This window comes from Patagioenas fasciata, chromosome 11, assembly GCF_037038585.1.
Source record: "Patagioenas fasciata isolate bPatFas1 chromosome 11, bPatFas1.hap1, whole genome shotgun sequence".
Taxonomy (NCBI): domain Eukaryota; kingdom Metazoa; phylum Chordata; class Aves; order Columbiformes; family Columbidae; genus Patagioenas; species Patagioenas fasciata.
The window spans coordinates 14,396,978-14,411,978 of record NC_092530.1 but is presented as its reverse complement, the minus strand read 5'-3'; the positions used below and the strand labels follow the sequence as shown (position 1 = coordinate 14,411,978).

The 15,001-nt window shown below is 35.8% G+C and overlaps 1 long non-coding RNA gene across 1 annotated transcript in view; it reads right to left on the bottom strand.

The window, feature by feature from the left end:
* The window catches only part of LOC139828891 (uncharacterized), a 147,149-nt gene extending 132,974 nt beyond the window's left edge, over window positions 1-14,175 (bottom strand). Inside the window, exon 1 of the long non-coding RNA XR_011740949.1 lies at window positions 13,865-14,175. This is a non-coding gene — a long non-coding RNA (uncharacterized lncRNA). The remainder of the gene's footprint in view (window positions 1-13,864) is intronic.
* Between the last annotated feature and the right edge of the window lie 826 nt (window positions 14,176-15,001).

Sequence of the window (15,001 nt, the reverse complement as noted above, 5' to 3'; positions counted from 1 at the left end):
AATTAATAAAAAATCAAGCCTTCACCGTGAAAAAATGTATTAGTAGTTCATAAAATTGCACATCTGAGTCCATTTCAGAAGTATTCTTCAGAACACTTTCAATAACAGAACTTAAAAATGGCAGTAAGTCAGAGAAAGCACTGAGTCATGGGTGATTTAGTCCTTTCTAGTTCTTTCTGGAGCTGCTCAAACAAGTTACTGGACTCTTCCCCACCCTATCTATCAGTATATTTATTAAATAAGGATTGCTGTTGTGCTCAGTCACAGACAACTAGTTCAGCATAGCGATGCCTTAAACTTTTCAGTCTGTAAAGCAACCACTTATATTTTCAGGAAGGTTTATGATTTTAGATAAGAGCTAAACACTATTTCTCATTATGATGTTGCCTTGGTAACTTTCTATGGATTTGATTTCTTAAATTGAGAATAGAGAGGCAAGTTTACTAAGGAGAAAAAGAAATTAAAATAAAATAAAATAAATAAATAGCTTTCCTGACAATCATTCCTTCTAACATGGAATTTGGCTGGCCATCTTTAGCCTCCCATCGACCAGGAACATTCAACTAACGTGTATGAAAACGCATATATTCTCAGGTGCTTAGCAATTCATTCGCTAGTTTTACTTGAATGTACAAGATCAGCTCTGGTTCAACTTCCCTTCATTTTATTGTCACTACTTGAATGCTAAACAAGGCTAGCATCCTAGCATCCCATCCCATGCAAACTGCTTGTTTTTTAACAGAGGTTTTCCTGAGAGTTTTAATTTGCTATATGTTCTGTCTAATTCCCCAAGGAAGAAAAGCTGTATTTCAAAAATCACAGTGAATATACAAATCTGAGGACATTATATTCCCTAGTGATCACATGTAACTAGTATACCAATTATACCAATACCTGCACCCCAAGCCTTCTAGCATTGTAAGCTCAATAGTCCACAATCACTTCTAATGCATCACTATGACTGACATCCTTGAAACTACCTCTTTCAGGATTCCACACAGCTCCTATGTCGTTAGCAAAATTATGAAGAAGAGTTATAAGGATTTGGACATTAGCAAACAGATATTTTGGCCGATATCTAGGGTAAGAGTAACTCCACACCAATCTATCTCATTGCACTCCATAAAGAAACCAGTATTTGTCAAATGAGATGTTTAAATTACTTGGCTTCAGTTAATTTCTTGTTTTATTCTTTTCACAATAATTAGATGAAGAAATTATGCAGCACAGGTACATCTTACTCTCCACCCTACCACCTTGTATGTGACTATGTCACAGGAAAAAGGCTTTGTATATTAGCTCTGTTAATACGGGTGTATTCAAGTACAGCGCAATGAAAACAGTAAGTCAAATTCAGTAAAATATCTGTGGATGGTTTTCTTTTCTGTGGAAGTATTGCTTTCCAGTGACGACTGAGTCATACCTTAGAAGAACAATGGAGACACAAATCTTAGATATCCAAGTACAATAACTGAAAGCATAAGCCCTCAATGTGCCACCCTTTCTGAAAGGGAAACAAAGTTAAGTCCTCTTTTCTGGATAAAATGCATTCTGTTTTTCCTAGCTATGATTAATTACATCAGAAAGCTCGAGTGGGAAAGCTTCAAAAAGCATTTTTTCCTTACTCTGTGCAAAACTTGAGCGTTAAGTTAATCATACTATTACTGAAGGCTGCTTAGTAAAACTTGTATTGAACAAAAGAACCATTACACTAACAGATACCAGTATGTGGATATTTATGTGATTTTTTAATGGTTCTTAGCACTGTTTTAAAGCTTGGAAAAACACGCAAGCAGAATAAGCATTCTTGACATCCAGCCACAGATCATTTGTAGCCCATCAAGGCCACATACCTGTGACTGAATTTGAGCTATTGCACTTACAGATGCCTTCAGTTATCATGTATGTGACCTACAGTGGCGGTGGGGGTTTCTAGCTAAAGACAGAACTTATTCACAGGCACACACAAACTCAGGTTAGTACAATGTAAACGTGGTCTTCAAAACCTATTATACCAGGTAAAGTAAGAATTAACCTCAACTTCTCAATAGTTATCAGCAACTTTTTCATACTAAACAGTTAGTTTCATAATACAGTATTGCTGCTGTTTAGTGAAACAGGCCAAAAAGGTAAACAAGCACATTATTAAGTGCTTTCCAGTGTTCAGATAAATAATACACACTTGTCTCTCCATAGCTATTAAAAATAAATACATAAACTTGATCTTGTCCTTCTGATCAGGTCAAGTCTAGTTAGTTCTGCAAGACAAAATAAAACTAGCCAAATGCTTTGGTACATTTCCTTTTACTAGTGTCATCACAGGGCAAAACATTGTTAAGCATGTATGAGCAACACTAGAGAAAACATTATACTTGACTAAGTTTGAACAACTTTTCATTTGTTCACATTTAAAATCTTTGATCCTGAATTATACCAAAATATTGTTACTTTTGTCAGTATCTGCAACTTCATTTTCTTCCTCCCGAGTCATTAGATTCAATTAAGAGGTCAGGTTTAGATCAAGATAGTCACTTATATTATTATCAATGACGGTATCCAGCTGTGCACAATAATAAATATATTTTTATACAGAAATATATAGCAATATTTTCCATAAATTATTTTTGCAGCTTTTTCCTCTAGTTTACATACTTGTACTCATACAATGCCTGGCTTCCTGTTTCACAGTCACTTCCTATCTAACAAAGCTCCAGAGGACATAAATCACAATGTTATCCATGCATCAGTGTTAAGCCTAATATCCTCTCTGTAGACTTGGGAAACAGTAGTGTGGTTTGATGTTACTAATATCCGTAACAGCATACTGAGACTTGCAAAAAATATATGCTGGATTTGCACACGTAAAAGTACAAACACAACAACCATCCCATTTGTTATGTAATTTTATATTCCTGGATGGTTTGGAAAGTTGGTCTGGACTTTAAAACTGGAAAACTTGAGGGTCAGACATGATAGTTATCATAAAATATTATATTTTATGCAAACTTCCTAAGTTGTGCTGTTCTCTATTTCTTTATGCAGTTCTGTGGTACAGTGGGCTCAGCTGCTTTCTAGGAACATCGATTTCAGTTACAGAAGTGAGTCTGGATCTAAGTTCAAGTTTAATGAAGTTAAATGAAGTTACCTGGTGTCACGCCTATAGTGTTTCCATATCTAGGATTCACTGTCACCCTAATAACCAGCATTTGTATGATTTTAGCCTCCAAGTCACCTCTGCTTTATACAAATAACTTCCTTTCATGCACTCAGTTTGAGATCTTTTGAGAAGAGCCTAAGCACACCCCAAAATCTTTATTTTGCCCCTAGGCACTACATACATAAAGAAAGCAACAGTAACTAATAATTATGGAATCACACAATTGGGATGGACTAAAGATAAGCAAGTCTCAACAGATCTACTTTCATTTTCAAGTTAGTCTTAACAGTCTTGCTTCTACTCTGTGCTTGAATAAAACATGCTGTAAATTACCCATTCAAATACATCAAGACACTACCCAGTGGCAGACTCTGTAAAGGACTTAAAATACAAAGAAAGAACTGTATGAAAGAAGATTCAGCTGATGACTATAAAACTGTCTGCCTCTGTCACCAGAAAAGCTGTCGGAGTATACAGTACTGTCTCTACACATCTTGTACTGCCAGCAGATTCCAGCACTGCAGACACGTCCTTCTTACTCATGTATCTATTCCCAAAACTTACTTTATAGAACTTATCCAGCCAGAAGCAGCAGGGCAGGGGTAGAATTGCGGCTTTTCAAGTACCAGGCAATGCTTGAAGCTCAGAAGCTAAACTGTTCTATTTGTAAGATAATGATTAAGATGTCTAATGTTGCATCTGAGACCTAGTTAACTTCTACATGAAGCAGCCATAGCTGTTACCTTACATAATCATAAACCAAACCAAGCCTGTGTATATTAACAAGCCGGTAAGTAATCCACAGCTCGTAACCACAGAATTATCTTGCTTACTACTTGAAGTTAGATATAAAGCTGCTTTGTAGGAGATTTAAGCACATTTAATTGTCATTCCTTAATGTAATTGGTTGCTCCGTACCAGGGGATTACTCTGTTGTGCAGTGAATTTGCAATTTACATTTCCATATGGCTGAGAGATCTGTTTTGGAAAATTACAATACCAGAATATATTTTTTTCCAGTACAAATTATAAATGTATGATACATAAGTAGAAATCATCCACTATATCTAATTCAAGTTAGTGATCCAATGAGTGAGTGCAATCATAAATGTTAAATTTTGGGGTTTGTTTTGTTGTTTTTGGTTTTTTGTTTTTGTTTTTGTTTTTTTTTTTTCCAATTTTCCTCTTTTTCCATGCCATTTAAGTAATTTTATCCTATAAACATACATGCAAATACAAGCTAGCATTAGAAATTAATCAGCAGTGAAGGAAAATAAATTATTTCAAACAAAATGAGCTATACCACAAGTGCAACAAATCAGTTAAGCAGACATTATATGTTGTCCAGTTCTGTCAATGGTAATGGCTCATATTAGAGTAGCCAGCTGAGAAGGTAAACTTATTCAGTGTGGCTTTACACAATGTTGAAACTACCGCCTACAAAACAAATATTAATCGCTACTCCAGAAATCACGTAAGGGACACTGCAAAAACTTGACAAGTTTGGTTATTCACTACTTCAAATCTGTTCCACAACATACTTTTTTTTTTCCCCACAGAATAAACTGTCAAGGTATATACTGTTTTTTTCAATAGCAAAATCCATCCTTATTTCTTTCCATCTTAATCAAAAAGGTAATTGATAGGCAAACCTTATTTTGCGGTGCAGCAGAAAAGACATCACAAACCAACCTTTCCAATGTTGCTCTTGACACATGTACTTCCTTACCCATATAAAATCCCCTTACTTAAAGCAAGTTATTTTTTATCACATGACTACTTAACAGTTATGAAGAATGAGATATAGTCCAGAGGTGATTTATATTCAGACCCTGAGCAGTGAAGAAATACCTTTATCATCTTCAGGCACAATTGCCAATATTCTTATTGCTATGCAAATTAATTGTTGTAAAGAAAAAAATATCCGGTCAATATGGTTCAGGGGTTCATGTATTAGACTCACGCAGTTCACTCTTTCTCCCTTTTTAAAAATCAGTGCACAGCACCAACTGGGATAGTACCTGACAGCAACACTGGTGTATCTTTCATAACTCCAAAGCACGAATCATTTGAATCTGAATTTACTCATATTTGAACTGCAATCTGATATCAGAGAAATCAAGGTAAGTTTTGTAACCTTATCTAAGTATCATAATAACAACCTAGAAAGTTACAAAACAAAATAAGAACTTTGCATGTGTGTCAACTGGGTTAACATAATACAACTTGACAGTCACAAACATTTTTTTGGCAGCTTTCTGCCTACTTTTATTCCATTCAGGTTTAAATACCTTAAAAGTAGGCATTTGGTTTTGAAAAAGGCTAAGATGCTCTCAGACATGTTGAATGGAAGATACAAGGTTCAAAGAAAACATAAATCCCTTAACTATTGACCCAGATCTACCATGTTGACAGACAGGAGATCACATTGCTATCATAAACAGATGACTTATTTACCTTATGCATCTATTTGTAATATAAATGATACTGTGCCAGTTAAGTACTCAGCATTCCAGTATCTCATAATCTTGTTGTACTTACATGGAGTAAGTATCCATTACCACTCAGAACACTCATTTAGCCTGCTCAACTGACTGCTTAATGAGGTCTGGAAAGTAAAATCCTTATCTTCAAAAAGCCAATGAAGAAAGAAGCACGCAATGCATTCTTTCTCAAAGCAAAGTCGTTCAGTCTTATTGTGAAGAGGAGTTAGATTAAGGAGAGCATTGAGAAAAAATAGAAATTAAATAAAAGATCAAACATATATAGTGTTTTCTAATAACGAAAACAATGCTCTTTTCCATTTGTTAAATATTGTATTGTTAGATTATTTTTCATATAAAAAATTTATATATTAGGCTTCCAAAATCTCTCATAGAAACTATGCATTCTCCCTCACCCCCACCAAACAAGTTCTTTAGGAATTCCATGCAGTAACAGGTGTAATGCAGTTCCCTTTAATGGCTTTTTTAGAGTTTTTATAAGTGAGACTGGTCTTTGTTTCAGCTCCAGAAATACGGAGTGGGATGCCATTAGCTGCACTCACCCAGGTTTTAATTAACATACTTTTAATTAACATCACTAAGCATTTAAAGGATACTAACTGGCCACATCCATTTCACTCACTACTGATTTGTAGCTGCATGCAGGACTCACAAAGCAAACCTGTAATTGTTAGTCATTGCTATACCACTGTTGCCAATGCAAGTTAAAACAGTATCCTTCACTTTATAGATGCACAAATTGGATCAGACAGAAACCTGAAAAGGCCATTGAGATTATACAGATTGTTTCTCATCATATATCTGCAGAAAACACGCAAGTTTCCAAATCAAAGTCCCTCAGTCACAAGTATTTGCTATCTAAGACACCTCAAATTGAAACATAGACCCTACATGGCTAAAAACACATTGACTGACTGCAGAGCATGGGTTTCTTTTAAGAAGCATTCCATGAACTTACACTTATCTGCCAACTGGAAAACACTGTTTTAAGTAGAATATTTTTATAAGAGAGTCATTTCAATGCTTTAAATTACATTCAATAACATGTTTATTTTGCTGCTTGAATCCCCATATTTTTATTAGATGCGTATTTTATTTAGATTTACTTTTTTAATTCAAGAAAAATACATCTTCACTGATCCTGCAGCAAACAGAGCAGTTAACCTTCTCTCATAAGACATCATTACCCAAAGATCTGGTATATAGCAATTCTGATACGTAAAAAGATCACTGGCACTACTGAAGTTTCCTTTTAGCTCCTGTGCATGCACAAGGAGAAACTGAATTATTGCTCAATTATTCTGATCGGACAACAAAAAAATTATGTGTCGTTCTACCAACAGACACTGATTTGCTTGTACTCGCTTTCTTTGGTGTGCAACACTGGGCGTCTCCCAGAGCTGACAAATTAACTTTTAATTTTGAGCAGTGTCATGATGAAGCGTTCCCCCAAAAAGGAAGTTTGACAAAAAGCTGTTTCCTGTTTTCTGCTAACTGTGTGGTCACATTATTCATAACGTAACTAACACCAGCTTAAGTTTGTCTACTGAGAAAGCACTTGTTTTCAAATACTCATAAGTAAAAATACAAACAAAACCCCTACTGGAAAAACTCCACATGAAACAGGAAAACTTATGTAAATTCCATATGCTTTCTCTTTCTATACATACTTGTTCTTTATTGTTCACATAGGCCTAGCCTGTGCTTATGACACTTGTCATTAAAGGTATTTTTCTTTTTCCAAGATACCCCTTACAGAGATGTTCTTAGTGTAACACTAGTCAAATGCATTTGGTGTGCCAGTTACATGAAGTCTCTGTTGCCACTTCATGAGAGAACTGGCTTCATTAAAGACAGAATACAGGGAATTTCTTGATTAATTTTAAGTGGGAAATGCTAGGAGCAGCCAAAGACTAGAGAAGCTCTGAGCTAGTAAAACTGAACTGAAGCCAGGTGTTGCCTAGGTATATAAATATAAATATAACCCTTTTGTGATGCAACAGGAGGTGGAAAGCCTACATATTCCCAGGATCCCAACTCTTTGGGGACGAGTTTCCCATTCCCCTGTCATTCCTTCCCTCATCTTCTATCAGCATCCAGGAAGCTGTGCAGCTGTTCTGAACTGGGCACATGATAGAACAAACAGATCTCGAGGACTGAGCAGTGCTGCCCTGTGCTGAGTCAGCACATACCTACTGCTGAAGTGAAATCCGTTTTGACTTCCCACTGGAAAAATTTAAATAGCCCTTGAAAGAAACAGGTCAGTACATCTCAGACAAGCGCGAACTCCGACAAAATCACCTCTGAAACAGAATGCCAATACGATGGTAAAAATATTTCTTATCATCACTTATGACTCAGGCTAAGTGAGCTTATTCATGGCTGCTGGCCATACACTACACAGAAAAAATAAGCACTAGAACATTCACTAAAAACAGTGTTGCAGTGGTATGTTAAGATCAGAAAGTGTCTGCCCTAGTAAACTGTTTATAGCTCTAAGATAATCTGAGGATATAGCAACAACTCTCAATTTCCTAGTTAATTAAAAGACGCCCAAATGAAATTGCCATTTATCAATATAACTAATAGTTATAATATTTTGTTAGTGTTTTGGATTACTCTAATTTTTATTTTAGCACTATGAGTTAGTGAACAGGAAGTTTTGTCAAGTTTTAGGTACAGACAAGCAGAAATAATACCCTATCCATCTGAATACCACTTGCAGTCATCAATAAAAGATTAACTAACACAAGAATTAATGAAAACCATTATTTATTGTTCCCAGTAGCTACATGTACAATAAAAAGAATCACTAGTGAACAGATTTCTGCATAAAAGAGAGCAACTATGCCAACAAAGAGTTTTGACATATTTTAAGTTCATTTAAAATGCAAACATCAACTCGGAAATTCCCCCTTCCAATCCACTGGACTTTAAAATTTAGATGGGGAGAGTAGGGGAATTATCATTTTAATTAATTTCACCCAGTTCTCTTTGTTAAGTAAACCACATGGCCTTTGAAGCCCAAAAACCCCATTTTTGCAACTTTTCTGATTTCCTATGGTATACTACATTAAAAATGTAAGGACTTCAAACTTGTGAGATTAACAGATCCCATATCAGAAGACAATCCACTTTTTGAAATGGACTTTTCTTCTTCCCTACGTAATGTGAATAGCGCAATCTGTCTCTAGATATAAACTATTTCACTGGTAGAAAAAAATACCAAAAATAAATCCAAGCGTGTAAAAAAGGTGAGGTAATATGATTAAGTGCACTACTGTATAGAATATATAGTTCCTCCTTAAAAGCAAATGTTCTGTTGAAGAATATTTAAGCCAATAATGACCCACTAATAATTTGATTGTTTTTCTGAGCACCTAGAAGTCACTGTATGTTTGTAGAAAGTATCAATGAGGTAGAACAAATACTCACAAGATCTTAAGTTGTATTTTTAAACTAAAGGCTGTCATTCTTTAGAACTACCAAATTCATTAACAAAATCTATGGACCTACAAAAGTAAGCTGACACTTCGACAGATGGTATTGTAAATACAACACCTAAATATTGACATGTATAAATATTTTATTAAAAATTCAATTACATATAAATATAATAATTCTAATACAGAATGGCATTTGATTAATAGTTGCATTAGACAGTATACTGTAGTATGTAATTCGGATTCATCTAACACAGATAAAAGCACTAGCTATGCTACTTACAGGACATAAACTCAGCACCTCCACTAATTTTCGTTCTATGAACAGTTACTGTCACAGAAGTAAAATTCCTGAGGATATGACCTACTTTATCAAAAGGCATACAACACAATGAAGCAGATTCAACACAGCTCGACACCTGTAACATATGATACTAACTTCCCAACAATTGCCACTGCACTGGAATCATCCCTTAACTTCTGAAGCGGACAACATGCAAGCACAATATATAGTTGTTTATGTAGACATTTCTACAGAAAAAAGAAATTAAATCCAAAGATGCTCTAGATGCTAGCTGCCTGGACCACTTCAAAATGATTCTACAATCAAATAGGTTTTACGTTTTTAATAATTAATGTACATGTTTTAGAACCTGACATTTCATTTCAAGGTAATTTTTGCATAGCTTTTTAAAACCATCTTTTAATGCAAAATGGAAAAAGAAACTGCCAACATAGGAACGTGTTTCAGGCAACCATTAATGTCCTTAATATATTTCATTTTAGAGAATCAGACTTCTCTATTCTTTTGTTCAGCTGTCTGAACAGGATACTTGATTTTAAAAGAGCTCTAAATTTCTCCTGTTCATGTCATTAAAAACAGATTATCATAATCTTGGCTGCTGTGCATCACTTTAACACCTCATTAGCTTCAGTTCTAAATAAGAGTACATATGCCTAGGAACTAATGTTAAGTTACTGTATCCTACCAGTTCCAATAGTTACTCCGTTATGTTTCCTACATTGTATAAATACATTATGCAGAAACTAACAGCAAAAGGCATCAAATTCTGTATTTGAACTACGGATGTGAAGCCAAACAGAGAAAACTGTGAATTATCAATGAACAAGATTATATACACTCTGCTTGATTGCTTTAGAGTGGGATAAGAAGTGTGCACATACCAAAATGTTTCTAGAGAGTAGCAGGACAAAGCGCAGGGAGGGCTCTGCTAAGTACCAGCCCTCTTTATGCCAGCATTTAATCAGTGGTGCTGACAGACTGTCAACAGAAGTCTGACCTGGGAAGAGCAATAGTCAAAGCAAAGCAGTACAGTGCCTAGAATAGCAGGGGATATGTGAACTAGGAATGACATGCTTTGGAGAAGATGCATCGGTTTCAAAAAGAGCTTTCCCATCTTCAGAACGAAGCATCTGGTCCTTGCCATCCTTCCGTAACAGTTTCGTCTTGGCACTGGGAGGCCAGTTCTGGCATTCTGCTCAACTGAACTTCTCCTTTTAATCTCCCAGACAGTGCTCTGGACCAGAGTTTAAAATATTTTTTTCTTAAGCACATCAATCACTTTTGATTTTGCTGTTGTTTCTGTGAAAAGATAATTAGCTTAATATATGTTACCTGCCAAGACAACTACATTGTAAAAGCCTGAGATTCAAGAAACTGGTCAGGAACAAGCAAAGATTCTATCTCAGTCAAGTGTACAGCTGCCTAGTCACTGAGTACTCTTGATCCGCTAATCTGAGATGATAACAAGCTTCTTATTACGCTAGCTTATTTTAAATATAAAAATATTTATACAGAAATAAGTGTAAGCATTGTGCATACTTGAGTGATCAGCTGCCTTTCAAAGCTGGTATTAAATTTAAGGAATTCTAACAAGCTGTTGACAAACAACTCCTTTTCTATTTTATACATTATACTGGAAGATGAAAAGATACTAAACAGGAGATATACAACTAACTGACAGGAAAGTATTTCCCAAACAACTGTTATAGAGGGAAACAAATTTCACAGTTTCTATAAAGTGGTTAATTAATATTCATATTATATATCCCAAAAGTGAGTTTACAGTACACTTTTCCTACCTAAAAAAATGCAACACCATTCAAAGACTTTCAAAACTGCTAGAAAAACTCTATAGTTCTGTTTTTGGATATCACTGTGTTTATCTAGTAACTTGCCCTTAACTGGTGCTTTGTATGGAAATTAGACTCACGAACATTTGAAAGCTTAATTACTAAACAACTATGGATACAACATTGTAAATTTACAAGCTTACTGTGTATTATACTCCAGAATGACTGCATGATGAACTTGTCTTTTATAAGCATAAGCTCACTACAGTAAACACCGAAACCACTGCTTACTGGAACGTGAATGTAAAATGTGAAAAATAAGATCAAGGAACTGGTATTTGTTCACTTACAGAACACGACAGCTAGCCGGTGAAGTTTTTACTGATATGCAGCACAATTATCTGCCAGAGTTCTGACTCATAAGCAGCTTGCTGGCTGCATTTAGCAGCAGAGGAATGTTTAGTTGATTACCTCTCCTATAACAATAAATAAGATATTACTGAAGTCTAAAGGAAGTACTGTTGAGGATTTCAGGGAGCGTGACATAACTATCATCAAGCCTGAGACTCTCAATTAACCAAAGGACCCATTATGAAACTTAAAAAAATGTCTCAGTTGTTAAAAACTGGGAGTTGCCCACAATTATGTCATCCCCCTTATCTAAACATTCAGAAGGCTAAAATATTTTTAACTTCACTCTGAGCAACCATAAACAAGCAACTACGTAATTACATTAAGTGATTCAATGACTTCTCACTTAAATGACTGAACTCGCAAAAGCTACACAGAAGAGCTGGGGTACTGTGCTCTGAAGTCTAGTTTTATGAATTGTTTTTTTTCTGTCATAAAGCAAACCTATATAATAAGACATGCTGGAAGAGGTACTCTAAAGGAAGCACTGTAGAAGCTCCTATATCATACTCCACTACCATGTTCGCTTGTTTAGGTGTGCCTCAGTACTAAGGAGAGCCATGAGAACTCAGACTAATCAGTTCAGAGTCTAAGCAACGTGATATCATTGCTATTGGTAATATGCTGACTAATGTTTTTCTCAGTAAGACAAAGGTAACATTGGAAACCGCTGTACATCAAGCTATTAATTCTGCCTTAGCCAGTTTGAGCACGTTTGGAGCCCGTGCTTGTTTAAAGCAGCTTCCAAACAGAAATCAGTATAATTTTGTATTGTTAGAAAAAAATCCAAGAACCATTGTGTTTTACACAAGCCGGAGAAGCCATGAAGTTCTAATATCCACATATGCAGAATATCAAGAAAATTATTCCTAAAGAACAAACAACTTCAATACACTTTCAATATACACAGACCTACTTTTATCTGCCTCAATGTTATTCAAGGCCTAACAAGGAAACATCGCCATTAAATTGCAACCTTCAGAGATATTAGAAAACTATCAATATTTTTTTTCACCTTTCTTCTGAAAATAAAAAAAAAAAAGTCTGTTTCATTATACTTTTAGACAACCACACCTTCCTTTGATTGTAATGATGTTGCAGTCAGACTGTTTCGGAGCAGAAATTGAACATATTTAGTTAATTATTATTTTCCCTATCCTTATAAACTAACTGAGGGTTTTAACTCAGTGCACTACTACCAGTCTCTCAATAAGCCTTAAGTAGATTCTTAACTATAGATACTGTCTTAAGACATGCATTTGTTTATTAGAGACAGAGGAAAAGATATAGCTTTGTTAAGGTATAGATTTACTTTGGAGAAATAATTTCAAGATCAATTTAACTGGCTAACCACGACTAGTAAAATTAAACTAGGATTAAATTATTGTTGCACAAAGGATCAAAAGAGAAATTTGAGCCATAACAAGACCCTGGCATTTTATGAATTGCTTGGAAGCTTTCAAGGAAGTTACATGTTTTATGGCTACACTGGGTTCATTAAACATAGTAAAGAAAATAACTAAAAAAAGCACAAATACCATTAATTTGAGGGTACTAGAGCACTGGAACAGGCTGCCCAGATTGGTCATGGAGTCTCCTTCACTGGAAACATTCAAAAACCTGCCTGACCACATTTCTGTGCAATCTGCTCCAGGTGAACCTGCTTTAGCAGGTGGGTTGGACTAGATGATCTCCAGAGATCTCTTCCAACCCCAACCATGCTACATGACTTTGTGATTCAGAACTCACAGGATAACCTACAAATATCAGTTTATTTAAAATGCTACATTCAGATGCAGAAAAGGACTGGAAATAAACAAAACCATTTATCACTATATAAATTGATTTATATAAGAGGAATTAAATCAGGAAAGGCTTTTCTGTTGTAATGAAACCAGAAGTAGTGTATTGTGATACTTCCCATATAAGTAAATCAAAACACATCCCCTTCTATAATTACACAGCACAAGCTGATAGTACTACTAAAATACAACCACATCACTACTTGGGTCACTGTTTCAGGCACCTTCAGCCATGAGCAAAGCACAAACGAGATATATATGCAGCTTCAAAATATAAAACAGTAACTTAGAAGTTAACACATATAAAGCGCTGTTCGGATTTAACAAGTTCCTTCATTAAGAATAACACATTCACCAGGCTAATACAACATCCAAAGAATCCTGCAGGCCAAACAAGCAAAAGTTTAAGAGAAAAAAAATCAGTTTTCACTGGCTACAGCAATACAGTCTTACCAGTGCTCTGTGGTTACCTTTCATTAGGTCCCTAGTCTTGTCTGTTAGGATTTCCTAAGTATCCATCTTAGTATTTTCTCTTTTTGATCCTTAAACTACCACAAAGTCTACTTCAGGCTGTAGTTTTGCTTCTTCACCTCACACGGTGTTGTTTTACAGACCTTCTCCCACCTGCTCCTCAAAATTCAGCAATTTCCTCAGCAGCTTAAGCTAAAATGACACAGCTGTGCCAAATCAGAGCAGGCAGCTGGATTCCTAAAAGGGACACTGCCCCCTTACCTATCATGCCTCTTGTACCAGTGCAGGCATTCCTGAGATCACATGATAGGCAAGATCAAGGAACTGAGCTAAGTTAAAACAAACCATTTTTAAGTAAGATAAATTTTAACCCAGATGACTTTTGCAACCCACCTAGCAACAGTCACATGTATGTTGTACACAAAAGGGAGCACCAGGAGACAGGAAAGGATAACAGGCAGAAACAAAAAAAAGCCTTGTTACAACAGTACTAACTTTTTAAAGTGAAACCACAGCTAAATAAAATTTTAAGACACTTCCAACCAAAACCTTTCAATTTGTAGAGCTATAAGAACTATGCATAGAAAAGCAAATAAAGCAAGAACTTCACAGCAAAGACTTCAGAACTAACTGAACTATTACTGTATGTAAGCAGTCCCTACCTGTGTATACTTCTAATGCCCTCAGGTTGCTAAAACTATTTCTTTAATAAGGGGATGGGAGGCTCAAAAGTCCTTGGAGGATTTAAAAGAGACAAATCCCCGCCAAGGAATAAGCATGATTTAGACCACAAAACCCCAAACTCCAACAGAGACAGTAGCCATGGAGCTCCACGCCAGTTCCACTCCTTCCTTAGGCTGCAATGAAACCACCCTCGGTGAAGTCTGGAGTAACCATCTAGCCAAATTGGGTAACCCTGACCTTTCTTGTGCCATTAGACACCTTTAGCAGCTGACTACACAGCTACGTTATTGCCCTCTCTTAGCTGCTGCTTATTGCTCCTAATTCTCTATCAGACACCTCTCTGCAGTCCTCTCCCAGATTATGGAGCCCTCTCCTCTGGATTTTAACTCTTTCCTCCTGCTGTCTTGTCTTTGGACAATTTCAGTCACAGATTTC